We start from the raw sequence: 26,218 nt of genomic DNA, 5'->3' as shown, positions 1-26,218 counted from the left end.
TGAGGTGTCACCTGGAGGAAAGCTCAGACTGATGCCATAACAGGTACCGCGCAGTCTGCAGAGAGAGACCAGCACCGCGTCGGAGGAGACTGCCCTTCCAGGCAGGCCTTGAAGGAAAGGGGCAGTGCATCCACAGAAGAAGAAGCGGAGCAGGTCAGGAAAACAATGCCGGCTAATGATTAACCGTGCACCCGCCCCCCTGTGCCTTCTGTAACAGGATTACACGGATTGACTCCCTTTGGTTAACCCTATGCAGAAAAGCAGAAGGAGAGAGAGAGAGCGCATGGGTTTTTGTTTTTTTTTGTTTTGTTTTTTAAACTTTAAACTAAAGCCCAAACGTTAGACTGGAGGGATGTGTCAGTTTGCAACCTGCAGAACCGGTTTGCTGCTGGAAGGAGTCCAGTGCTGTTCCTTCCACCTCTCCCCTCCCACTCTGAACTTGTTACCCTGGAGCTCAGCTCTGTGAGTGCCTCTGTGCCGGCTGCGGTTGGGAGGGAGCCTTCCCGGGGTAAAACCGGGGAGGAGGAGCCAGCAACTTCAGAAGCTGCACAGAGAGAGAGAGAGAGAGAGAGAGAGGTTTTATTCCCCTCTTCCCGGTGCATGTGAGGCTGAGAGGCAGAGTTGGTCAGACATGAACATCCTCTGGCCCAGGGACTGAGCGGAAGGCATCCAGGTGTGTTCTTTTTCTCTCTCTTTTCATGGGGTGGGGATGGCTATTCCTCGTCTGGGCTGCAGGACCTGAATGTGACCAGTCCCCCTCAGGTTGCCACTGTGGCTACCGGCCTCTGCTTTTATCCCCAAGGAACTGGATCGGGGAAAGCAGTTCCCTTGCGGCGACCGAAGGTGCCGGCTTTCTGCGGCTGTGCTGGCTTGTACCTCGCTGCCAAAGTGCGGCTTGACTAGTTTGCAAAGCAACCTGTTTCCGATGGAGAGGCGAGGAGGAGGAGGAGGAGGTGCTGCTCCCTGTCAGACGGGCTAAGGCCCTGCCAAGCAGACGGCAGCTTGCAAGCCAGCAAAGTGGCACAAAAGCAGGAGCTCGGGGGATGGCAGAAAAGGGGAGCAGCCAAGGAAGGGGCAACCGGGAAGCGACAGCCCCCCCCTCCCCATGAACAAAAGCATCTGACAGCTGCATGATGACAAGGCCTGGCCTTCATTACCAATCCCTCTCAGCTGAGGCGGGGTCACTGTCTGTCTGAAGTTACTTCCACGGGCTGCAGCTTGTGCTCTCGGGTCCTGTTTTCTGAAGGATGCAGCTTTCTGGTAAAGCCTTTGAAAATTAATTTATTTCCAAGATTGTTCAATTTAGTGGGGGGGGGGAGGGAAATTCCTGCCCTTACAATCAGTGAGAGAGAGATGCGCTGTGGGCGAGCTCCTTCCCATCTGGAAGCAGGACGTTTTGTAAGCCTGGTGTGGTGTGGATGGATGCTGGGCACGGTTTAATTTTGTTTCCCCTGTGGGCCAGCAGGGGTGGGGCTTACCTGCCTGCTAGTTACATCCTCACTTCAGCCGAGGAGACGGCTCAGACCTGGAGAGAACGGTTTTGGAAAGTAAATATGGATCTGCCCTTCCTTATCCCGTCAGAAAGGCCACGCGGGCTTCCAGAGCACGTGGACCGTCAGCCACATGAGGAGGCGGTGTTCCCGGTGGGGGGGGGGCGCTCAAGGGTCGGGGGGGGGGGGGGGAAAGCAGCGCACACAGATTAGCATTTTCAAAGCTCCACGCATTATTTTTCATGAGAAAAGCCTCTGCGGAAAAAGCAGCTGAGAATCTCTGCTTGGAAAATTAGTTCAGCGGACAAAAAATGCCCGCAGAGTTTGCAGCACTGCCAAAAGTTTGGAAATCCCCACCCCCCTCCCCGGAAGAGTAAGTTTCAAAGGGACTTCTGTGGTTAATGCAGCGCTTTCCATGCAGAAAGGGCCTTTTACCAAATGAATGTGGGGAAGCGTGAATGTGCCTGTCTGCCCTCACTGAGCAGAACCATTCCTGCAGGTGGGGTCTGGACTTCTCACGCGTGCTTTCGGGAGTCCGAGATTTCCAAAGGCGTGCATCTGCATTTTCAAGAAAAGAACAAACTTCTGCACACGTCTCAGCACTTTATAAGTGTGTAAGCAGGGGATAATTTTCAGCATGCAAGTCCGTTTTGAAAAGTGATGATGATGTAACTTAACTTGTGCGCCGTATTGCAAACTTCCTGCCTTATTGAGCATGTTCCATGCGGATTCCTAGAAACAGGATAGGCTAGCCGATGTAAGCCTGCTCATTTCCTATTCCTACTCTAGTAGCACAGATCCTACCACCATCAAGCATCCTCTGTGCTTATCCTGCGCCTTCTCAGATTCTTGTCCTGGTTTTCGGTTCACCACTGTGAGGCTGTTGGTAACCTACTCGGCACAGCAGATGCTACCATAAGCTTGCTGGGCAGACTGGACGGACCATTTGGTCCTTTTCTGCCGTCATCTCTATGTTTCTATGTTGTGAAGAGAGGTTTCCTTGCCTACCCCCCCAGCCTCATATCATGACCCCTTTGGTCTCTGTGTCTGCTTATTGTAAGGTTTTGACTTATTATAGCTGAATGCAAGGATTACATTGAGGAATCAAATGTCCATTTATTCTGAGCAAACTTTCTATTAGGGCATCCTGCATGACCCACTAGGTCAAAAGGTCTGATGTACTAAGATGTTTTCCCATGGACTCAGAATGGGGAACATATCTTTAGTAAATCAGGCCCATAGGGCCTGGTCATGGCCGAGCAGTGTTGTTTCCCAATAGTAAATATTCATCTGAGCAGGGGATGGGATCTGCAGGGCACAAAGTGCACACACCTGGGACCCAATGTGCTTAAGCATTTTTCCCGGAGATGCAGAATGGAAGAAAACTTTGACAACAATAGTAGGAAGGTAAATCAGCTGTAGGAAAACTGCAGCCTTGAATTCAGAAGGAAAGCAGTAGACTGCTGTGCTTCTTGCACTCAGTGAATCTCCTCACTAGCCCCCAGACTGTTAATGGAGAGCTGCCCTTTGCTGATTGGTTTGCCACGTTCAAACTACTAATGTTTGTCTTTAATATCACTACCAAGACCATGAAGGCAGTCCTGGCCAGATCCCCAACTGGTGCACTCTGCGATTTAGCAATTATCATTGGAATCTTTGCCCAGTCTGAGATCTTTTTAATGCACCAAGAAGAAAGCTGAGTTAGCTCAGGAGACTTGAAGGCCTCTCCACCCGATGTCCTGTTACTACCAAACAGGCAAACCGAGGCACAAGGCAGCATCACCAGCCCGGCTCCGGGCACGGAGAACGCCAGTGGCAGAGCTGGGACTGGGACCCGCGCGCTTCCACACACAGCACTGGCTGTGAAGCCCCTTCCCCTTTCTCTCCTCCCCCAGAATTCCAAGGTTAAACCTAATTGTTGGCGTTTGGAAGAGATTTAGGGGGCTGGCAGCTGCCGTCCCGGGGGCCCCCTGGCCTTTTCTGGCTGAGCTCTTCGAGGGTTTTTCCTTTGAGGTGGAGCAGGCGAGCGTCTGCAGGGATTGCCTTTCTGCCTTGGAATGTGGACGATATTTACGACCTGTGCAAGGTGGTGCGCTATCTCTGCTGCAAGGCTCCAGAGCACCCCCGCAGGAGGTTATTCAGGCTCTCTTGTCTTACCTAAACCTTTTAAGAAGGATTTTGCTCTCTAAAGGATGATGCTGTATCATTACCGCTGTTTTTGTTTTTATGAATCAGTCTGGAATTGCTGTTGTGGATGCATAAAGCAAGCAGAGAGAGCAAACTACGGATGCAGTAAACTCCCTGGCCGCGGCCTCCCGGCTCCAGATCCTTGGGCACCAGTGGGAGGGCTCAGAGCTGCCGTGTTGCCGCAGTAGCCAGGGAAGACTCCCGTGGCTCCGTGTCATTGAGCCTGCTGCCACGCCGCTCTGCTCCCTGTGCGCGGCCTCAGGAAACGGGCCGTAATGGCAGTCGGACGCTTGCGATGCTGGGCACTGATGAAGTCGCATTGACTAGGCTGCCCTGCACTCTTTCGGTTTACGGCCAAGGTTGCCACCTCTACCCAGGTCAGCCCGAGGATGCTAAGCCCGTCCTGACTTTTGTCTCACTGCATAAACAAAGTTGTATTCCTGATTTCCCTTAAAAAGGTAGAACGACATTTTCATGCAATGCAGTGGGGCCAAACCCAGAAGGGATTGATGACCTTGGGTTAACCTGGGGGAGGTGACTGTCCCACCCCTTTTCTCCCCAAATGCCTAATGACTTAAATTCCCAACATCCAATATCTTCCGGTTAGCCTTGGTTTTCTCAACAGAGAGAGCAACCAGCATGCGTCAGGGTAGGAGTGGTTCTCCCATTAATTAGGATTTTGTGCCATGCGCTTGCCATAGTCGGACCCCGAGGCTGCTGTTCCTTGCAGGCCAGCCTTCCGCTCACTGTTATGTGGGAGGGGAGAGCCCCAGGAAACTCTCTGGTTAAATAATTATTGTCTCGCTATGTGGAGCGCAGATAGCGAGAGCCCCTTGATAAGAAAGTACTTCCTGCTGGATGGGTCTATTCGGCCCTTGGGGATGCCTCTACAGATCCAAGGCGACCTTTCCACCAGCCAAGTCTGACCAAACGTTGTTCCTTAGACCGTACTCGGTCTCCTGACTTCCTTCCTCCCTTCCCCATAACCTCACCGCTTCCCACTGTCCACCAATCTCTTCTGTTGAATAAAGTCCTCAACTAACGTGGATCTGTAGGTGTTTTTAGCTGTTGACGCTGCTTTTCCTGCCCTATGAGCCCTATGAGCTTGGCTTAAAAGTTTTGTGGTTTTTTTTCCATGAGCCACGTTTGCTCTTGATATGTCAGTGACTGCGGAGGCCCTCCACCTCTTAAAATGCGCTGATCCAGATGAGAGACTCCAATAAATATGGGCCACTGTAGAACCCAGGGTGTGCGCAGACGCTGCCTTAATCCAACGCACTTTGTTTTAAGACGCAAACATTTCTAGGCGAGCTTGATATTAAAAGGAGGAAAAAAACCCCCCACCCTATCTGCATAGCCTGGATGTCAAGCCTGCCAGCGTTTCTAGCCTCAGTCATAACAAACTCGGCGTTTGTTATGTGGCGATCAGCATAAAGCTGAATGCATTATGGAGGGCTTCTGAGACTGAGAGCGTTTTATTCCTACAGTATCTGAAAGAAATGCATTGCATGACATATGACATAGCGGGGGAAACGTGAAGGAGTTTTGTGTTTTAAATTCCATTCTTCTTTGAAAAGATGGATCCTAATTGAACTCAAGTCACAGCTTAGAGGAACAATTGATCGCATTTACTGGCGCTTGAGCTCTCTTTACAGGGGAATGGCTGGGAAGGCTGTTGACAGCTGTGAATAAACAGACTGGGGATGTTTTTATTGCAGTTAAAACTAAAGGTGCATTTAAAGAAAATTGCTTTCCAAGAATCGCTCGCTTAAAGAATATTTTCTCATCTGGAATGATAACCTAGAATCTGCAACGTTGTGTTCTGCCATTCGTCTGGTGTCCTGGGAGTTTTTGGGGGGTGTCTGTCTGTTTAAAGATCCTTTGCCTGCTTAGCTGGTCCAGACTGGTTTGTGGCTTTTTACTGTTTTTTGATTTTATTGGGATCGATTTTGCATAGGTGACACCAGCACCCAAATCATGCTTCTGACTTGTAAGCTCGCTTTCCCTAGGAGCTGCAAGACTAAAGGCCATGTCATTGTGAAGTTGGGATCTGGCCCTGGTTCTCTGACTTCCACCCCAATTTATTTTTGCATAAGAATAGTGGGAAGACCAGATGTGTTGAGACTTCAGGTCAACAGCAGCTCACAGGCGAATAATCTTCTTACTGCTGGTGCCAAGACCAAAATACAGAGCACCCAACACAAACTCCATTCACAGGTTCAGAAGATCAGGCCCTTGCTTGTGTATGAAGGTAGAACCCGTGCAGCCTTGACATCTCGAGCACCTCTGGATAATCCTTACCACGCTCTGATAAAAAGTATCACAGCCCTCAGAGGTTCCAGCTTTTCTTCAGAACCGACACACTTTCTAGAAGTTCTTCACCACAGAGAGCCTGTGTGTATCTTTGTGTGCCTGTGAGAGCCCGTGTGTCACACACAGACTCTCACAGGCACACACACACATGATGTATCTGTGAGGGAGAGGGAGCCTGTGTATGTTAGAGAGAGGGAGTGTGTGAGAGAATGAATGTGTTATTGTGTGTGTGTGTGCGAGGGAAGATAAAATCTGGGCGTCCGTACCTCCCACAATCCACAACAATCTCAGGTTGACTGGAAATCAGAAGATCACAGGTATGGAGAGCAGGAGATTTTTTTTAATCCTTATTAGTTTTAATTATTGGGTGTAATTTGATAATTCTGCTCTTTCAAAATATTTAATTTGATTGGAGGGAATAGAACATTTTTTAATTATTGGATTTCTTATTCATCAGATATTTTGAAATATTTTCTTGGTGTTTGGGAAATTTTGTATATTCTATTCATTAACTGTTTGAAGTATTTATTTTTTTTATGAATATGATTTTACTATTACGATTGTTTTATATTGCTTGATTTTATTATTTAATGTTTTTATGAAGAAAGGTAATGTTTCTGTTTTTCCATTGTTGCTCTGCATGTAGAGGTTGGCTTGTTGTGGGTTCCAGTTCAGTTCCTCTCAGCACGTTTCTGTTGATGCTTTCTGCTCTCTTTATTCTGTATTTGGTGAGGGTTGGTCTGTGTTCTGCATATGTGATCGAGGTGAGGTATTTTGCTGGCGTGTATGAGGATGTGGTTAGTGCAGTTGGTGTAGCTGGGTTCAAAAAAGGTTTGGATAAGTTCTTGGAGGAGAAGTCCATTAATGGCTATTAATCAAGTTGACTTAGGGAATAGCCACTGCTATTACTGGCATCAGTAGCATGGGATCTACTTAGTGTTTGGGTAATTGCCAGGTTCTTATGGCCTGGATTGGCCACTGTTGGAAACAGGATGCTGGGCTTGAGGGACCCTTGGTCTGACCCAGCATGGCAAGTTCTTATGTTCTTATGATCTGTAGCAGCCTGGTTTCCTAATAGGAGTTTTATTGGTGTTCTAGGGCCTGGTGCAGTGTGTGCAGTGTTGCCTTTTCATAGATAAGGTTGGAAGGTTTACAATAGTAATGGTAATTCTGTTTGTTCATGGCTTTCTGAGGGCCAAGCTCACACCCAATTCGCATTACAAAAAGTCCAATTCCATAGGAGTTCCAAGTGTCTTTTTTGCAGGGTTTTCTGGTTGGCACCACATCAGTGCCTGTAAATATAATATGCATGGTGTAAGTAGTGATATTGACTCAGAAGATTGTACTTTTGAATGTTCTTTTGCATGTAAAAGTTATTATAAATGCATAATTTGTGTGTGTCTGTAAAGGATGGGGGTGTGCAGGGAGGGGGAGGGTGGCGTGTGTGTGTGCAAGGCTGTAAGGTTTGCCTAGGGTACCTAACACCCTTCCCTATCCATGGGTTCTGGGGTGTCGGTTTTTAAAAATATAGATTGCGGGATGGAGCTGGGCTTTATTTCAAGGACCTGGGACAGACACTGAATGTGGGGGGCAGCACAGTCATTTTTCACACAGGGCAGCCAAAAAGCCAGCACTGGCCCTGAGTGCAGTGGGAAAAACTGGACCCGGTTCTATCCAGAGCAGAGCGTGGGAGTCCCACTTCCCTTAGTGATGCTTCTTGTGACCTGGGGCAAATCGCGTCTCCCTCCGTTGCCTCCGGTACTAACTTAGATGGTGAGCCCTCTGTGCAGGGAAATATGTGCAGTACCTGCAATGTAACTCACCTTGAAAAGGTGAGTAATTAAATCCACTACCAAGTGCACCTTCCCCTGATTCTGGCAGGAGAGCCCATTGCCTGCTTGATTTCTTCTGTCTGCTGGGGAAAAGAAACCTAACAATTAAAGGGGAAAAAACTTCAAGTCTTAAAATTCAGGGTTGCTTGGTGCAATCTGCTTTGACTAAACAGTAAATAAAATGGCCGCCTGTTTCCAGGTCCCAAGGAATCCGGGAGTCCTGCTCTTTCAGCTGCCAGCTCCAAGCACTCCAGGAGCTTCTCAATACGACAAACAAACGTTGACCTGGGATTTGACAGGCGGACCTGGAGTCACTGCAGCAGTGGACGGTGGGGAAACCTACCTCGAGGGAGAGAAGCCAGGAAGCTGCCTTTGTGTAGGGACTCGCCAGCTACAACGGGGGCAGACGCATCATCGCTTCTCTAAGCCTGAATCACAGACTGGATGCTGCCAACAGGTGTGGGGAAATGTTCTTCAAGACAAACCAATCCGCCATCTGCTTGGATCTAAAAGACATCGTCCATCCGGAGTGGAGGGCACTGCCACCTGTTGCTTAGGGTTCTGAACACAAGCGACCCTTGTTCACGAGAGGGGTTATTATGTGTGCGCCTTGATACCATTAATTAGAATAATGTTTCCAACGTGTCATTCCCGATCAGTTGCACAGTCCTGATGTTTGTCTAAGAAGAATGGTTTATTCTCTGGCAGTACAAGAAGCACCTTCTTTCCAAGGTGCGATCAGGTATCATTCGCCTCTGGACCTGGAGTGCTATGAACAATACACTCAGGAAGCCGGCTGTGTAAGACAGTGCCCCACCAGGGAGTGGTGGGCGAGCAGAGCCAGGGCTGTGTGCACTGATGGCATTAATAGGATTAGGGTGGGCCTTCCAACTGGAGATGTTTTTTCAGGAATTTTGGGCTGGAAACCTGCTGGTTTTGCTGGAAATTCAGATATTTACATAGATGTTCAGGTGCTGAAAAGGCAAGGCTGAACACTCCTTAAAAAGTGCCTGGAAGCATAGTTTGATCACCAGGATCAAGCTTAAGACGCATGGCCTTGTTTTCGCTGGGATTGGAGGCACAGGGAGATAACGTGACTTGCTCAGAGTCGCTGGTTTCCTTGCAGTCTGCCATGAAATAGTTTAACCAGAGACGTGTAGAAGAACTTTGGGGACCAGACGGATCATGTCATCAGAACCTTTCCCAGAGTCGCATGTCTTGAACTCTTGTCTCCACTGTGGCCTGACTCACAGTCCAGTTTTCCAACAATTGGACCTCACCTCTGGTCCTGGCAGTCTTCTCTCTCAGCACTAAAATATTCTGGAACAGAAGAGGGCTACATACGGCTCTAGTGCAGTACTATAGCTTTACCTTATAGGAAGAGGAAAATATTGTGGTTGTGGTGCTAGTCCATTTGGATTTGTAGAAACAAGGTGGAGGGCTTGATACATGTGTGACTAGCTTCGGAAACTTATCCTCCCTTCATCAGGTCAGTGAGTTCATTGTTTGTTTGACCTTTTTTTCTACCTTCAGGAAGACAAACAGCAGCTTGAATTTTGAATAGCGTGTGACTTTTAAACAGCATTGTAAAGGTGCTTTTGAGAAGGTTGTCTATGAAGCTAGACCAGTTTGGTGGCACTGAAGAAATAAAGATAAATGCAGTATAATAAGATTGCACTGTTCAGGCTTGTAGGAATAGCCAAGGCTACTGAAATGCTTAAAAGTGTGCACGTTTTTGTACACAACCCCAGCCAGGGTCTTTCCTGAGTGAGTGGTTAATAAGAATGAATAAATAAATAAAGGTCAGAGTTCTTTCATTTCTGCCTTCTGCACTCAGTTTACAAGTCATCATATGACTTACAAGAATCTAGTCTTATTAGCATATATGCAATAAAATTATAATGCCAACCAATTAGGAAAATGTAATGCAGACAAACAAACTGTCTCATTGGTGTGTAAAATAGAGATGGTGACGTATTTACCGTAACTAAGTGTAACAGCTCAGAGCTGAACTGAAGGTTTATTCGGTTGTTGTAAGCACTGCTCCTATTATAAGATATCTTATAATAAAAGACTAAAGATTTATCTTACTGGCTATTGGTACATAAGAACATAAGAAAGAAAATGCCATACTGGGTCAGACCAAGGGTCCATCAAGCCCAGCATCCTGTTTCCAACAGTGGCCAATCCAGGCCATAAGAACCTGGCAAGTACCCAAAAACTAAGTCTATTCCATGTAACCATTGCTAATGGCAGTGGCTATTCTCTAAGTGAACTTAATAGCAGGTAATGGACTTCTCCTCCAAGAACTTATCCAATCCTTTTTTAAACACAGCTATACTTACTGCACGAACCACATTCTCTGGCAACAAATTCCAGAGTTTAATTGTGCGTTGAGTAAAAAAGAACTTTCTCCGATTAGTTTTAAATGTGCCCCATGCTAACTTCATGGAGTGTCCCCTAGTCTTTCTACCATCCGAAAGAGTAAATAACCGATTCACATCTACCCGTTCTAGACCTCTCATGATTTTAAACACCTCTATCATATCCCCCCTCAGTCGTCTCTTCTCCAAGCTGAAAAGTCCTAACCTCTTTAGTCTTTCCTCATAGGGGAGTTGTTCCATTCCCCTTATCATTTTGGTAGCCCTTCTCTGTACCTTCTCCATCGCAATTATATCTTTTTTGAGATGCGGCGACCAGAATTGTACACAGTATTCAAGGTGCGGTCTCACCATGGAGCGATACAGAGGCATTATGACATTTTCCGTTTTATTCATCATTCCTTTTCTAATAATTCCCAACATTCTGTTTGCTTTTTTGACTGCCGCAGCACACTGAACCGACGATTTCAATGTGTTATCCACTATGACACCTAGATCTCTTTCTTTCTTGGTATTCAGTGGTTCCAACAGCGCCCCAACATGCTTTATAATTTAACATATTTAAAGAATAATTTTCTAGTTTATGCATGCAGCCACATGTAGAGTGCATGGCTCAGCTGCAGGTTTGGGCACCTGGAGTTTATGAGGGCAAAGAAGAAGAAACATTGACAGTAGGACTGACAGCTGGGTTACACAAAGTGCAGCCCTTGGTTTTGGCTAAGATTAGAAGCCGTGGCTGGAAAGTGAAGTCTCCTGTTTTTTGATGGGGAGGGGGGTTGTGCCAAAGTACATTTTTCAGACCAGCTCTGCAGCTAAAGGCTTTTAAATTGTACCCATTAACTTATTTCAGGGTTTTGGTTTGTACATGAATTAGCTTTGCATGATGCTAAAATGAGACATTTGTCTGTTTTGTTCGAGAGAAGGCTATTGAGAGGAGAAAGAAAAATGGACAAGAGACAGAAATATCCAAACAGCAAAAACAAAGCTGCGGGCCTTATTCTGAAAGGATCTTTATTCGTTCTGTGCTTAAGGAGACATTCTTTAGTGACTAAGAGCCCGTGAGTTGACGCTCTTCCAGCACATCGCCCGCTTCACATTACTCGTGCCACTTACAGACCTGACCTGCTCTGATGGCCTCTGCATGCATTAGATCAGCCTGAAAAGGAACTTGGTCCCACGACATGAACTGGTACAAATCAGAGTGATTTATGCTGGCGTTCCTTTGTTTTGGCGGCTTCCCCTCGCGGGCACTGCTACTCCTCGCTCAGGCCCTATCGTGAGGGTGAGGCCTGTCCCCTTCTTTTGGTAAATTGGTCAACTGTTCAGCAAACATTGCTGACGCCCTCCCAAGATTTCCCTGCCAACTTCCTGAGGTGTTTACAGCGAGGTCAGGGGAAAGTGAGGCTTGGGATGTCTGCGTTTTAGGGTCCTGGTTTGCTTGAAAAAGGCTCTTATGCAGAACTTATCCTTACCATAAACTGGACTCGTTTTTAGTTACCATAAACTGGACTCGTTTTTAGTTACCATAAACTGGACTCGTTTTTAGTTACCACAAACTGGACTAGTCTTTAGTTACCATAAACTGGACTCGTTTTTAGTTACCATAAACTGGACTCGTTTTTAGTTACCATAAACTGGACTAGTCTTTAGTTACCATAAACTGGACTCGTTTTTAGTTACCATAAACTGGACTAGTCTTTAGTTACCATAAACTGGACTCGTTTTTAGTTACCATAAACTGGACTCGTTTTTAGTTACCATATACTGGACTAGTCTTTAGTTACCATAAACTGGACTCGTTTTTAGTTACCATATACTGGACTAGTCTTTAGTTACCATAAACTGGACTCGTTTTTAGTTACCATAAACTGGACTCGTTTTTAGTTACCATATACTGGACTAGTCTTTAGTTACCATATACTGGACTCGTTTTTAGTTACCAGAAACTGGACTCGTTTTTAGTTGGCTTTTCTTTCTCTGAACAAGGCATAACTTCGTAGGCAAGTTATGCATCTTTCTACTTGCCTTGTTAACAAATTTGTCTTCTTCCTTTGGCCTATTGTCTCCAACTTTATCCCATCCCCCGGGATGTTTATCCATTGGTCCATTCTCACCCAGTTTCATCTGTTTTGTTCCTTCCAGACTCCTTTTTATCATAGTTAGCTTTGAACCCCTGTTATGTATCCTGGATATGTGATACCGTGCATTTCTAGTTTCTTGCTATCTTGAAGAGCTTAGTATTTATTTGTAACCTTTGATCCCAGTTACATGTATCCCTTGTTTGATGTAATGCATTTGTTTGCTTTTATCGTTTCACTGTAAACCGATGTGATTTGTAATTTTGCACATGAATGTCGATATATAAACGTTCCAAATAAAATAATAAATAAATAAACTGTTCAGATAACTTTAGCCAAAATTTTGTCCAGCTTCTTTACATGACTGGCTGGTTTATTTACAGCTTCTTATCACCTGCTTTTCCAAAATAAATGTTGCCCAAAGCATGGAACAGCAAAACAGTGTAAAAATCAAAAAGCAAATTGACCTCACAGAATCAACACACAACAAATTTAATGAGATGTAAAATCTGGTAAAAAAAATAAAATCATAACTTGATATAATAAAAATGAAGCCTTCACATAAAAATTATGCAATAAATAACATCCTAAAAGCAAATAACAGTATGTAAGAAAGCATTAATAAAACAGTCTTCAAAAACACAGAACCTACTTAAGGATGATCAGTAAAAAGTCCAATAAGACAATTAAAAAGCCTTATATGTAGATATGATATGTAAATCGAACACCGGAATATAAAAACAAACAAATAAATAAATGTAAAAACGAGAGGTTTGAATAAATACTAAAATCTTGCTATCCCAGAAAAATTTGCATCCGTTAATCTCAACGTGGGGCCAAGTAAGGCATCTACAAAGGAGTTTCATTAGCTGAGTGTAATGTACTACTTTATCATCATCCTCATCGTATATTTATGTCACGCTTTTCCAGCCAGGGAGTTCAACCCAACGTTTCAATCGACCTTTTAAAGTAAGAAGGGCCCTTGGTATGGGAGAGCCTTGCAAGCCAGCGGGAACGTTTTAAAGTGAATAGGATGGGGTAATAGGCAGCCAAGGAAGAAGAGCATTCGTGAATCGAGCCTCATCTGTCTTGTGCTTCAACCCAGGGGCATTTTGGCACAGCTCACAAAACCCAAGGCCTGGGCAGCTCTCTCCGCTCGTCACATTGTGTGGCGGTGCTGGGAAGGTGAATGCTCAGCTTCCAACAGCCGGGCGGCTCGGCCCTGAGCCGCGTGGCTTGAAGGCTTCCCTCTCTGCAGCCCTGGCGAATGCCTTGCCGAAGGAAACAGCCGGTGACTGTGTGGGAAAAAGATGGGGACGTGAGCAAGCGCCACTCGCAGTGCCCGGAGCCTGGAAGAAAACGCTCTCGGGGGGGGGGTTTCTGTAAAAATGACCCTTAGAATCCAACCCACGGGTACCAATCTCCTGAGTACTGAACATTTGCAAACGCTTTAATCGTTTTTCATTTTTTAAATAATAGCTAGGACGTAATTCAGTTTATGCCTCCTTGGACCCAGTTGTCTTAATCTGGCTTTCAATGCAGCCGCCGGCCCTTCCTGCTGGGTGACCTGCAACACTTCCTCCTCCTCGCTTTTCCTTCGTACACCGTAAACCTCTGAGGTAGGAGCTTCTCACCTCGTCTCTCTTGCCTGGTTGTGCAGTGCTCTAGGTTTAAGGCCCTGGCTCTTGTCGGTTAATGGAAGGAAAAGCATGCGATGCACCACAGGCCTCCACTGAAGCAGATACAAAAAAAAAAAATGTGAATAATTGCTGACTTCCAGCCCGTAGCTGTTCTCGGCAGCGTTCAGCTGGTCCCGCAGTCTGATTTCCAGGATTGCAATTTGTGTGTCCCGTTATCGGAGCCTGCTCAGATTCTGCTCTGGCTCCGTCGCTGGATTTATTTCCGCTCCAACCTGCCCCCGCTATGGGGGATCTTCATAAGCTATCCCTCTGCTTTTCAAGGGCACGTGAAAAGAGGCAGAAAGAAGGGGCAGGAAACGGATTTTGGTCTCCACTTCAGTGCTAAGTGTGTAAAGCCCCCGCCTGCCATCAGCACCCAGAGCCCTCCTCTCTCCAACTTCCCCACAGAAGGGCAGGATGGAGGCCTGCAGGAGCCTGGAGGGGCAGTGTGCACCGTGCGAGAGAATCCCAGAGCTGCCCAGTTCCCCACCTCCAGGAGGGGTTTTTCAGATCTGTCCTGGATTCCCCCCCCCCCCCCCAATCCTGATGCGTCCTGGAACCAAGAGCAAAAGCAGGGACTACAGATACCAGCATACATTGGGACAGACGTTCAAAGCCAGGGCTAGCCAAAAAAAACCCCCTCTCTCCCGGGACTGGGTGACTTGGCAGCTGAGGATGGATCTGTGTCCTGGGTCAAGCTCCTCCAAACCTCGGACCTGCAAATGTTTGACTGCATTTTATTCATCTGATCAGCGTCGAACGATTCAGTTCTGAATCTGATTAATTTTATCATACCTTTTGTTAAAAACTTTCCAACCAGTGCATCACGGTGCCAGTTCTGAATTTTAACAGGTTTACCTTTTTGTTTTTATAAATATGCAGCGACCCGAGTTGGTTCCATTTTACGTTAACGTTTGCAGAATGGATGTTCACACTTTGAACCAGGGCTGCGTCAGGATGGAGGTCTGACTTACAGTGCACCCCCTAAGCTGCCCAGAGAGCGCCGTGTCAGGGGGACAGGCCGAGCGTGCCCTGGTTTTACCCTCACTGCATCGACGGACGGCTCGTCCTGCTGTTGTGGTTAGAGAAACCGGAATGAGAGAGACTCCTCGTCCAACGATGCCACGGGGGGAAAATCTACGAGTGGCTCGGCCCGTCCCACCACCACACGTGGAGCCAGCGGGGTCACCTTGAACAAGTGATCAGGGTCATGGCTGCTCCCAATTTGATGCTTTGAACTGCAGTCTCCCTCCCTCCCCCACCATCCAATCTGCATTTAATCCAAACTATTTCATGTCTCCCTTATCTGCCAACCCACAACTTGACTTGATAGCAGGCTGACCCGTGCAGAGCCTCGGATGCCGTCACCTAAGGCCTGAGATGACTTCCTGTGTATGTGCGTCTCCTATGAAACCGGGCAGACTGAAGGGGGTCTGATGGTTTATTATCCGCCGTCACCTTCTATGGCCCCGGCAAGAACAGGGCTGGAAGGTCACAGATTAATCCCCCCACCCCCCTCCCTTCACGCCCTCGAAAGCAAAGGCAAGGAAGGGACGGGGAGATAAGGAGAGAGGTGACGCAGCCTGGCATAGCACGGGCCATGGGGTGGCCAGGTCTGTACCAGCAGGGCTGCAGCTCCCCAGAAACTTAGCTGGGTCGGGGCCAGCAGGTTGAGGGTGGCCGGACGCTGTCTGGCAAGGCCGCAGGGGCCTAGGAAACCAGACGTTCGGCAAGTGTTTTGCTAGGCATTGGGATTGTTGCAGGGCTTGGTGGCAGGGGGGGGGTTGGGTGTTTGGATTAAGTGTGGGCTCCGTGGTGGCCAATCTACCTAGGATGGGAGCAAACTGATAAGGAGGAAAGGGAAAACCTACGGAGAGAGATCTCGCAAGCAGTGGTGCTGTGTGGCTGGGGGTGTATCCTTGGTAGTGTGGACAGGAGTAACTGGGTCGCCGGATGGTCCGTTTTGTGCCATTATCTGCTCCGTTACTGTGTTCAGCTAATGATGACTCTCACCGTGTGAGGCAGGAGACTCGGCTACACGGTTTAAAAAGTGCGTGAGGGCTCCCATGTTCACACCGAAGACGCCAAAGGTGTTTTGAGAGATTTTTCCGCTAATGCCGATTAAACCTGGGAGAGCTGGCCGGGTTACGTAGCCTAAGGGGCAGATCGCTTTCTACCTCCTGAAATCAGTGTAACCAGATGGCAAGGCTTTTGTGGAAGAAAAAAGAAACTGCTACTGTAATTACGTTTGATTTTGGAGTAACGGGAGCCTCCCACGTGATCTCCGCGTGGGTAACAGGAACCAGTGGCCGTCTCTGTACACGGTGCTTCTCTAGCCATGTGGCTACCATGGGGCGGATGGGACGGTGGAGGAGAAGAGACAATGATAGGGGCCTCTTGCTTTGTGGAAACGGTGATGCGACTGAAAGCCGGCAGGGCTGAGGAGAGCCGTAGCTCATCCTGAGCTGTGTGCGCGCCTGGGGGAGGCACTAGAGGAAGGATTGCAGGGTGACACGTCTGTCAGAAGATTAGGAAGAACCGTCCACCCGCTGTCATGCTTTTGCTGCCCTTTGCTCGTTTTTTGTTTAATTTTTGTAAATACAGTGCATGACGTTTTGGAAAAGGGCTGGCCCGGGGAAGGCAGCCTTCCAGGGGATGAGTCCGATCTCTTGGGCTCGGGGGTCGAGGTCTGGAGCTCGCACACGACCGTGGATGTCAGATGCTAAGAGCCTTGGCCACAGGGAAGCCTTCTGTTCATCCGCAGCCGAGGAGTGGCCTTGAAAATCGGAGAATTCTCCCCGGTGAAACTGTTTGGGAATGTTAAAGAGAAGGAAGTGATCCCTGCGTGCCAGTTACCCCTTTACAAGGGCTCCTGAGGAAATGCTTTTCATCGAGAGGGAGGTGGAGGACCTGAATAGCACAAACCCATGAAGACAGGTGCAGAGGAAGGTGGGAGCGGCGGGAGGGCGGGTTAGGGAGGAGCAGAGGGCACAGAGCGGTGGTACAGCTGGCAGGAGGAATGGTGCGGTAAACCCGCCGATCTAATCAGAGGTAGGTGACCATTTCCTAGCCTGGGCTTCCCTGGCTATGGAGAAGGAGCGACGTCCTGCAGGTGGTGCAGCTTGTGTAGCTAACAGCTGGGGCATATCTTTAGTGCAGACTAAGGGAGTGCGATGGTGGCAGGGTAAGCGGTCCAGCCTGCACAGCTGACAGCTGGGCGGCATCCTTAGCCAGACCCCAGGAGATCGCAGCAAACAGACAGAAGGGGGGTGAGCTTTTCCGATGACGTCCACGGCGTTACTCTGATTACCCTCGTGAATCCGAGACGTGGATGGGATGGGGCCTTATCTTGAGCTTTATCTGGGGCCTATTGTTGTGCCTAAGTGCGTTTCCCAGTGTTTCATTCAGAAAAAATGCAGCCCTGGGAGGAATGTTCCGCCGGCTGGCCCTGCCGAGACACGTCCTGTCAGGGCCGCAGCACGGGCCGAGACCCAGAGACCCGGCAGAAGAGACGCCCGGGCTTTTACTCTCCCCGCAGGTCACTGCACACATTTTTTTGTGGATCCTGTCCAGCGTGCTGGGCCATTCCATTGCCCGGTCCATATTGCTGGTTCTGGGATAGCTCCTGCCACAGGTGGTGGGGGTTTCCCTTTCACCCGGTTCTTCCCGCACGTTCACAGGAAATCTCGGGCCTTTCTTGGTAATGGATTTGCTTGGAATGCAGAAGGAGCCTGCCCAGACCTGAACGCAGCTTGTCGCATGCTGCCAAGCATGAGAAGTCTGAGGGCTTTCATACGAAAGCAGGATCTCGTGTGTGTGTGTGTGTGTGTGTGTGAGGAGCAAAAACTGGAATCCAGCTGCTGACACTTTCAGGAACTTTTCCTTTTCCTGTGGCATCGGGGGGTTTTTTTATCTTCCCTTTTTGATCTCTGGTGCAGCATCCAATTTAATCCAATGCCTTGTGATGTTCAGACTTTTCCCTTTATTTATTTAATGAACACTTCACCGTAGGAATCTGGTTCCAGGGCTTTGTGGATACTTTGCATTGATCATATCAGAGCGGAACTGTGGGGTTTTTTGGCGGGGGGAGCTTGCTTTCAATTTTCTTCTGCTGCTCTGGGCTTGCAGCTCAGCTGGGATTGTGGCATCTTCAGTCTTCATTTGCAGCTAATCTTGGGGGGGGGGGTGTTTCTTCCCCATTTGTAACCACCCCCTCTCATCTAAACCAGGCATCGTGCCAACAGTCCCTGTATGCATGCATGCTGAGTCTGGCCACTAGGTGTCACTGTTGTGCGATGACTGGGACTGCCTGCCGCTGGGGATGGTGAGCACCAGCTCACGGCCAGGGCCAGGAGCAGGAGTCGGGCTGAAGAATTCCATCTGTCTCCTGCATTGCCCTGCCACTAAGCCGTTACAAAACACTTGCTAGCAATATTCTTCTCATTTATTTTCAAACCTATCTTGACATAATAAGAAGGACATAAGAAGATACCAATTGCCTTACTAGGTCAGAATGAGGGTCCATCAAGCCCAGTGCTCTGTTTCCAGCGGTGGCCAATCCGGGTCGCAATTACCTGGCAAGATCCCAAACAGTAGACAGATCCCATGCCGCTAATGCTCAAGTTATAAGCAGTGGCTTTCTTCCAAGTCTGTCTGCTTAATAACAGTTTATGGACTTCTCCAGGAATGTGCCCTAACCTTTTGTAAACCCAGCTACACTAAGTGCCTTAACCACAAGTTCCGGCAATGAATGCTAGAGTTTAATTGTGCATTAAGTGAGAAACAATTTTCTATGATTTGTTTTAAATGTGCTACTTACTAACTTTATGGGCTTTCCCCTAATTTTTGTATTATTTGAGAGAATAAATAACAGATTCACATCTACCCGTTCTAGACCTCTCATGATCTTAAACACCTCTATCATATCCCCCCTCAGCCGTCTCTTCTCCAAGCTGAACAGTCCTAACCTCTTTAGTCTTTCCTCATAGGGGAGCTGTTCCATCCCCTTTATCATTTTGGTTGCCCTTCTCTGTACCTTCTCCATCGCAATTATATCTTTTTTGAAATGCGGCGACCAGAATTGTACACAGTATTCAAGGGGCGGTCTCACCATGGAGTGATACAGAGGCATTATGACATTTTCTGTTTTATTCCACATTGCTTTTCTGACCGCTGCCACACACTGAGCTGAGGATTTCAAAGTATTGTCCACAATGATGCCCAGATCTTTTCCCTGGGTTGTAACTCCTAATAAGGAATGTAACATCATGAAACTGCAGGGTGCGTTACTTTTCCCTCTGTGCAGGGCCAGTGCGAGGGGATTAGGCGCCCTAGGCATCTTCTTCCTTGCGCAGCTCTGACTCCTACCTCCAGGGGCGGGGACCACATGCCGCCCCTCCCCCTCCCCCTCCCAAATTTAAATAAAATAACCCATCCACCCTCCCGACACCCCCAACTCTCACGAAAACCCCTGGTGGTCCAGCGGGGGGGCCTGGGAACGATCTGCTGCTCCCGGTCCATTGGCTGCCACTAACCAAAATGGCGCCGGTGGCCTTTAGCCCTTACTGTGTGACAGGGTCGGGAGGGGGATGTGACCGGGGGGGTGGGGGCTGGGAATAATTTTTTGCCGCTTCAACATTCTGCTGCCTGAAGCGGCCGCCTCACCCTGCCTCGTTGGCTCGCGAGCGGCGGCGCCCCCTGATGGTCAGCAGCCCGGGCCCAGGCCTAGCTCGCCTAGTGCTTCCGCCGGCCCTGCCTCTGTGCATCACCTTGCACTTGTCCACATTACATTTCATCTGCCATTTTGGATGTCCAATCTCCCAGTCTCACAAACCTTCCCTGCAGTTTCTCACAATTCCCTTGTGATTTCTCCGCTCAAAGTAATTTTGCGTCGTCTGCAGATTGGATCACGTCACTCGTCATTCCCTTCTCCAGATAATTTGTAAATGTATTATAAAGCACCGGTCCCAGTACAGTGAGGCACCGCACTGCTTATCTTTCTCCACTGAGAAAAATGACCATTTAACCCTACTCTCTGTTTCTCATCTTTTATCCAGTTTGCAATCTACAATGCGACATCACCTCCTATCCCATGACTTTTTATTTTCCTCAGGGGTCTCTCATGGGGGACTTTGCCAATCACCTCCTAAAAATCCCAAATCACTATATCCGCTGGCTAACCAGGCGATTTGTGAGTCAGGATTTCCCTTGTATAAATCCATGCATTAAACCATGTCCTTCCGTATGCTCTGTGATTTTGATCTTTAGAACACTTTCCACGATATTTCCTGGCACTGAAGTCAGACTCACCGGTCTACAGTTTAACAATACCATCAGATCAGTTCATTGGCATAACCCAAAAGGTAGAGAAATATTGTTTCTTTTCTGTAAAATGTAGAGAAGTGAAAAAAAAAAAATTGCACACTAGAAAAGTTCCTCGAGATAGAGCTGAATATTCCCTTAGTTAAATGACTTTTTCTCAGGGTGAGAAAAGATGCTTCACAATGAATATTTATTTATTCATGTGTTTATTTTATTTAGGAATTTTATATACCGTCCTTCCATGTAAAGGTCACAAGGGTTTACAAAAGTAACCTTCATAGCTTGGATCAAGACATAAAGATGGGTTTATAGAGCAGGTATTCATCGACGGGCATCAAACGAATGTTCCAATATCTCCAGATGCAGCCATTTCTGTGATACAAGAGCGCTGTTTCCCACCCAATTCTCCATGGGCCTGGCTTTTGGTTCCATCAGTCATGGCCTTGCATGAGGTATAATATTTGCATATACTGGGCTTCAAGCATATCCACTGCGGAGATCCTGAAAACCCGGCCGGCTCGTTGTGCCTCCAGGACAGGCTGAGAAGCACTGGACCAACGACCTGGTGCTTTTCGATGAATAAAGTCATTGGTCTTGTTCAGCCGCCTTCTGACCACCCTTTGTTGATTCCACTGTTCACACGGTGCATTAATGTGAGTTGTTATGCCCAAGAGGTGCCATGGGACTCGGCCTCTCCAGACGAAATTGAGCCAGGTGCTGGTAACCCTAGCAGAAGGCCCAGAGCTCAAATCCCCTCCCCTAACAGTATTCAAGAAATATATTTCAGTTTCTCTTTAGAAAATGTTATTTTGAACTTCAAAAGGAATAATGGGATTTTCCAACTCCACCTGAACAAAGTCAACCTTTAGTCACACGTTTGAATTTCTAATTTTATAGCTGACGGTCAAAGTTCTCCTGATAGCCCGCACTTCTTGGATTGTAGGGAATGCTTACAGTAACAGGGGGTGGAGAAAAGCAGCTGTGAAAGCTCCACACTTCTGCGCTTATTCTCGTTGGAGAATCGAGGTTCCTGCCATGTTATGCTGACTAGAAAAAAAAAACCCCCCACAGTTGCTACCATGATCAGAACCAAGGCCATTACAGACAGACTAATAAGCACCGAGGGATGTTCAGGGCTCAGCTCCTGGTGTTCTTTGCTTTAGAACAGGAACGGACATTCAAGAAGCAGAGGGTGAGGGATACCCTCCAGGAGAGCCGACCAGGTGTCCCTGCAACCCATGCACCTTAATCTGTGGCAAAGGCGAAGGGTCACTTCATGCCACGTGGGCAATTCTATTTTTCAAATGTTATTGTTTTATGCGTTTTTGTGGCACTGGTATACGAAATGCCGGACTGCTTGAGAAGAGAGCTTATGACTGCTGAGGATCCCCGGCAGGAGAGCATCAGACGCTGTGCCACGTGGGTAACCAGCTGGCACCGCTTTGGGGGCCTGTCTCTAATTTTCCGGAAGGATTGCCACCGGCCCGGCATCTTGGGGGTCTGCTCTAGAGATGGGGGCGGGGGAGGGATGTTTATCCGGCCAGCCAAGACTGGAGCCCCAGTCCCTACCTCATCCGTCTCCTCTGCGGTGGGTTCCAAGCGAAACAGAGAAACGCAGAAGACTGGGCAGAAAAGGAGCACTTCTTGTGCACCCAGTGCGCTGTCAGAAACCTTACTCCATCTGTGGCCTTCTCCCTCCCTCCGCCACTAAGATCTCCTTGTGTCTGTCCCGTGCATTGCTTTTCTGCCCAGAGCCAGTGCAAGGGGATTTGGTGCTCTAGGTGAACCTGCGATCGTTGCATCTTTACCTATGGGCAGCAGCTCCAGCGCAGCCCTCCCTTCATCCTCAGCACTGGCTCTGCCCCCCTGTGCCTGAGCGAATGCTAATATTGGGGTTGGCGGGAGGGAGAATGTTAGCCTGTAAAAGAAAAAATAAAATGCACAAAAGGGTAGACAGGAGGATTAATTGTAACTGCCCCAGCTCCCCATCCCTCCTGTTCGTTTTATAACTTAAGCTAGGAAATTTACTCCCTGCATTAGCCGTGCTGTCAGCTGCTACGACGAGAACCCAAGTGCGCTCAGCACAGATAATCAGCCCTAACGGCGCTGAGGGCCCAGCCCATAAAACGTGCATTAAAGGCACTCCGCAGGCACGCTTTATTGGCTGCCTAATTTGCGTGCACCAAGGAAGATGAGACCTTTATTAGGCACCGGGAAGGGCAGGAATAAGCTTTGCAAGGTGACATATCCTGTATGGCAGCGCTCTGGCAGGCCCAGAAGCTTCCGCCAAAGTAAAAACCCCCTTGTGATTTAGGAGATGGGGTGTGTGTGTGTTCACATTAAGGCCCAGAGGCCCCTCGTGTCTCTGCCGAAGATGGAACTGCAGAAGGCCATCTCTGCTTTTTATCCCCGTACGAGACGCGACCTATTAAAGCAAAGTCCCATCTAATATATCACCTGCATAAAATCACTCCCTGGTGCTTTACGGGGGGACATTTTCTCTCTGGAAAAGTCATCAGACAGATGCTGAATGCTTCCTTGTTGTCTCGCACACATTAAGCCTCTCCTCGCAGCACCGTTTTGCCTCTGGAAGGAGGAGACGTTCTTCTTATTTCTTTAATTTTGGAAGAGGAGGCAGCCTGGATCATGGCTCGGGGGTCTGGCACAGCCCGAGCCGAACCTACTGGGGTGTCGAGGCCCCAGAAAACTGATGTGCCAGCTGTGCCCATGCCCGAGAGGGGACGACGGCGGGTCCCCCCCACGACAGCTGGGCCCAGGGCAGCCCCCCAGTTACCCGTCCCCTGAGGACAGCCTTAGACCATAGGCACCCAGGGCACAATTTGTAATTTAGCCGGATAAATGTGCATAGGTGATGTGCCCACGTATCTGAGCTTCGAATTTTAAATGGATAAACGAATACATTGTGCATTTATCCCTGTAAATTGGCTTCTACTCATGTAAGTCGGGGACTGCACACGGCAGTGAAATAACCAGTTTTACCAATTAGTCTCCCAGTTCACCCAGTCCATCTGCAGCTCGTGAAGACCCTCCTGGCTCTTCAGCCTAGAGTCCCCCCCCATTGCACCCAGAACCCCCACCCAGGCCTTTTTTCACGTTTGAGATGTTTACATTCAGTTACACCAGATACTGAGCAGGAGTAAATCTAGAACATAAGAATTGCCATTCTGGGTCAGACCAAGGGTCCAAGCCCAGTATCCTGTTTCCAACAGAGGCCAAACCAGGCCACAAGTACCTTGCAAGTACCCAAACATTACATAAATCTCAAGCTACTATTGCTTATTAATTAATAGCAGTTAATAGATTTTTCCTCTAGGAACTTATCCAAACCTTTTTTAAACCCAGTTACACTAATAGCTGTAACCACATCCTCTGGCAATGAATTCCAGAACTTAACTATGCACTGAGTGAAAGAGAATTTTCTTCAATTTGTTTTAAATGAGCTACTTACTAACTTCATGGAGTGCCCTCTTGTCCTTCTATTATCTGAGAGAGTAAATAACCGATTTACATTAACTTGTTCAAGTCCTTTCATGATTTTGTAGACTTCTCCAAACTGAACAGCCCTAACTTATTTAGCCTTTCCTCATAGGGCAACCGTTCCATGCCCCTTATCATTTTGGTCACCCTTCTCTGCAAAGAAAAAACTTCTGCATGTCACTTTCACAGGTTTTAAATGAGCTACTTATTTACGTAAGTGCTGGCCCACCCTGCAATGCTTCTGGCACTCCCCTCTGTGGGCCTTGATTTATGCACACATTTTGCAATTTTGAAAAAAGCAGGTACTCGTGTATGCACTTTTGTGCTTTTTTACATGTGCATCTTTTCAAAATCCCCCTCTTAGTGAATGCACATATTTTTACATGCATAGGGGAGAGGCCACTCCAGGGGATGGAATCTGGGCAGGGTTGGGATTTAGCCTCATACATTTTGATTTAAAAATAGTTTGCCTGGTAAAACCCCGCGCATCAATAGGTGCAATTATTATTATTATCGTCATTATTTAACTTATTGGTATATACCACCTCCCCGGGTTTGCATAAGATCGCCCAAGGGTGTAGAGCATTAAAAACCAAACAAATCAGTATAATCTAAATGCAGCCCATTAAAACAAGTAAATAGAAGGAAACTAAGTCATTTGCTCATCTCCACACCTTGATATTGCCAATCTGCCCACTCATCTCCTAACTCTTTAGGCCTAGTTTTGCAGGGATAATTTCCAAAACTGGTGGAAGTCGTGTGCATATTTGCCAGCTAGCTCATGCAGGACGTTGCACAATTTCTCCCGTACGCTCCGTGTGCATGCTTGTGCCTGTGTGTGGTTGCTAAGGGCTGGATGGAATCCACGCATTCTTCCTTTGTGTTGCTTTCCTGCCCCTGGGCCCTCCATTCATGGCTTCTCTCTCTCTCTCTCTCTCTCTCTCCCTTTTGAAGGTGCCTAGGTGGAGAGGCTCGTGCCTGTTACCCTGCTCCGTGCCCGAGCGATTGCTGTTTGCAGACAGAGGTGTCGAGGGGGAGCCTGCCAGAGCCTGCCTGGATTCACTCTTCCTTGGGCAGATGCGGAAGGAGGCGCGTCCCATCGATGGCTTTACCGAAAATCAGAAAGGGGCGGGGGATCGAGCAGGTGTGACGAGCTGGAAACGGCACAATTTTAGGTCAGAAATGTGCTTTGTATGTGCCTCAAACTATCAATAATTCTCACGTGTTTTGAGGAGTTAAGTTACCCGTGCGTGCTCAGAAAATATCCTTACAGGTCCCTGTTTTCTTTTCAGATTATTCTGTTTATTCTTGGCGTGGGTGTGGTGTGTATGTGGCAGGGGTTGAAGGGGTGCCTGAAATGCGTGAAGCTTCTGAATATTCCTCTTACCCACCTATCTCATCTAAGTGCACCAGGGTGCTGCTGTGCTGTTTGACAGTTGGAAACCCATCCTAATGCAACCCTGCCATACCTGCGGTCTGAATAGAGCCAAACATCGGATGCTTGACCTCGGTACAGGAGATTCAGTTTAAAAACACAACAAAACAGGGTATGTGGCGACCATGAAAGGGACTAGGTGCTTTTTACCTCTCTAAGAATATTCCAAAGATGCCTGGGACTATAAGGTTCACACTTGGGGGTAGATTTTCAAAACTTTATGGGCGTAAATCCCGGGCTTACGAGAACCGGGCCAACTATCAAAGGCCCGGCCACGCACGTGAATCCTGGGATGCGTGTAAGTCCCGGGGCTTCGGGAAAGGGGGAACTTAAAATCTGGCCCTGAGTTCAGCAGCAGAGCAAAAAAAAAAAAAGACCTTGTGGTATTGTTGTGATAACAAAGCATCGTTTGCTACTTTTAAGGGCAGAACCTTTCATTTCAAGGATTTGAGGGAAAGGTTTTGGGCCGTTCTGTAATTGTGCATCCTGCCCAGGTGTGTTGCACGCTGTTCCCTCCCAGGGGACACGTCGGGTCCGGATTATACGGTTTAACCAGCGATCAGCAGGGGCAGGGACTCGGGATTTGTTTCATGAGTGCGGTCGGTTTCCGTGAACAGAGGTTCGGTGCCATGTGGAGGCAGTCAGGGGATCAGAAGGGGGGAGTTCTGGGTTTAATGTTTGCACCAAGGCAAGAGTTTATAATTAACCCTGACCCCCTAAGAGGACCGGGCTGAGCCTAGAGCTGGGGTCTTGGATAGAGCAGTTCGGCCCTCTGTCAAGATCTGGGTCCCTTAATAAACCTGGCGCTGATTCTTCACGCGGATGTGGATAGAGCAGAGCGGGCGCATTTGGGATTTTGGAAAAGCCGGTCTGGCTGGAGGCCACGGAAGACTGAAGCTGCCGACCCCCTCAGGGCCTGAGTTGGGAGTTGGGGGCAAGGGGTCAGTGATCCTGTAGGCCCTGTGGTTGCAATGCTAATTCACTTGAAAAAAAACCCCAAACTT

General features: G+C 48.0%; 1 protein-coding gene across 7 annotated transcripts in view; it reads left to right on the top strand.

The window, feature by feature from the left end:
• PLCH2 (phospholipase C eta 2) overlaps nt 1-26,218 on the top strand; it is a 340,028-nt gene that overhangs the window by 9,229 nt on the left and 304,581 nt on the right. For 2 of the 7 annotated variants that reach the window (XM_029579065.1, XM_029579064.1), the window contains exon 3: nt 24,734-24,954. The exons of 1 other annotated variant lie outside the window; for it this stretch is intronic. The gene's annotated coding sequence lies outside the window, so the exon portion shown is untranslated. Of the gene's footprint in view, nt 1-394; nt 674-705; nt 1,261-24,733; nt 24,955-26,218 lie in introns of those variants that run through there. 4 more of the 7 variants (XM_029579070.1, XM_029579068.1, XM_029579063.1 and 1 more) reach the window with 4 other exon arrangements.

The sequence above is a fragment of the Rhinatrema bivittatum genome, chromosome 15 (assembly GCF_901001135.1).
Source record: "Rhinatrema bivittatum chromosome 15, aRhiBiv1.1, whole genome shotgun sequence".
Classification (NCBI taxonomy): Eukaryota; Metazoa; Chordata; class Amphibia; order Gymnophiona; family Rhinatrematidae; genus Rhinatrema; species Rhinatrema bivittatum.
The sequence above is the reverse complement of the archived record's forward strand: the minus strand, read 5'-3'. Positions and strand labels throughout refer to the sequence as shown.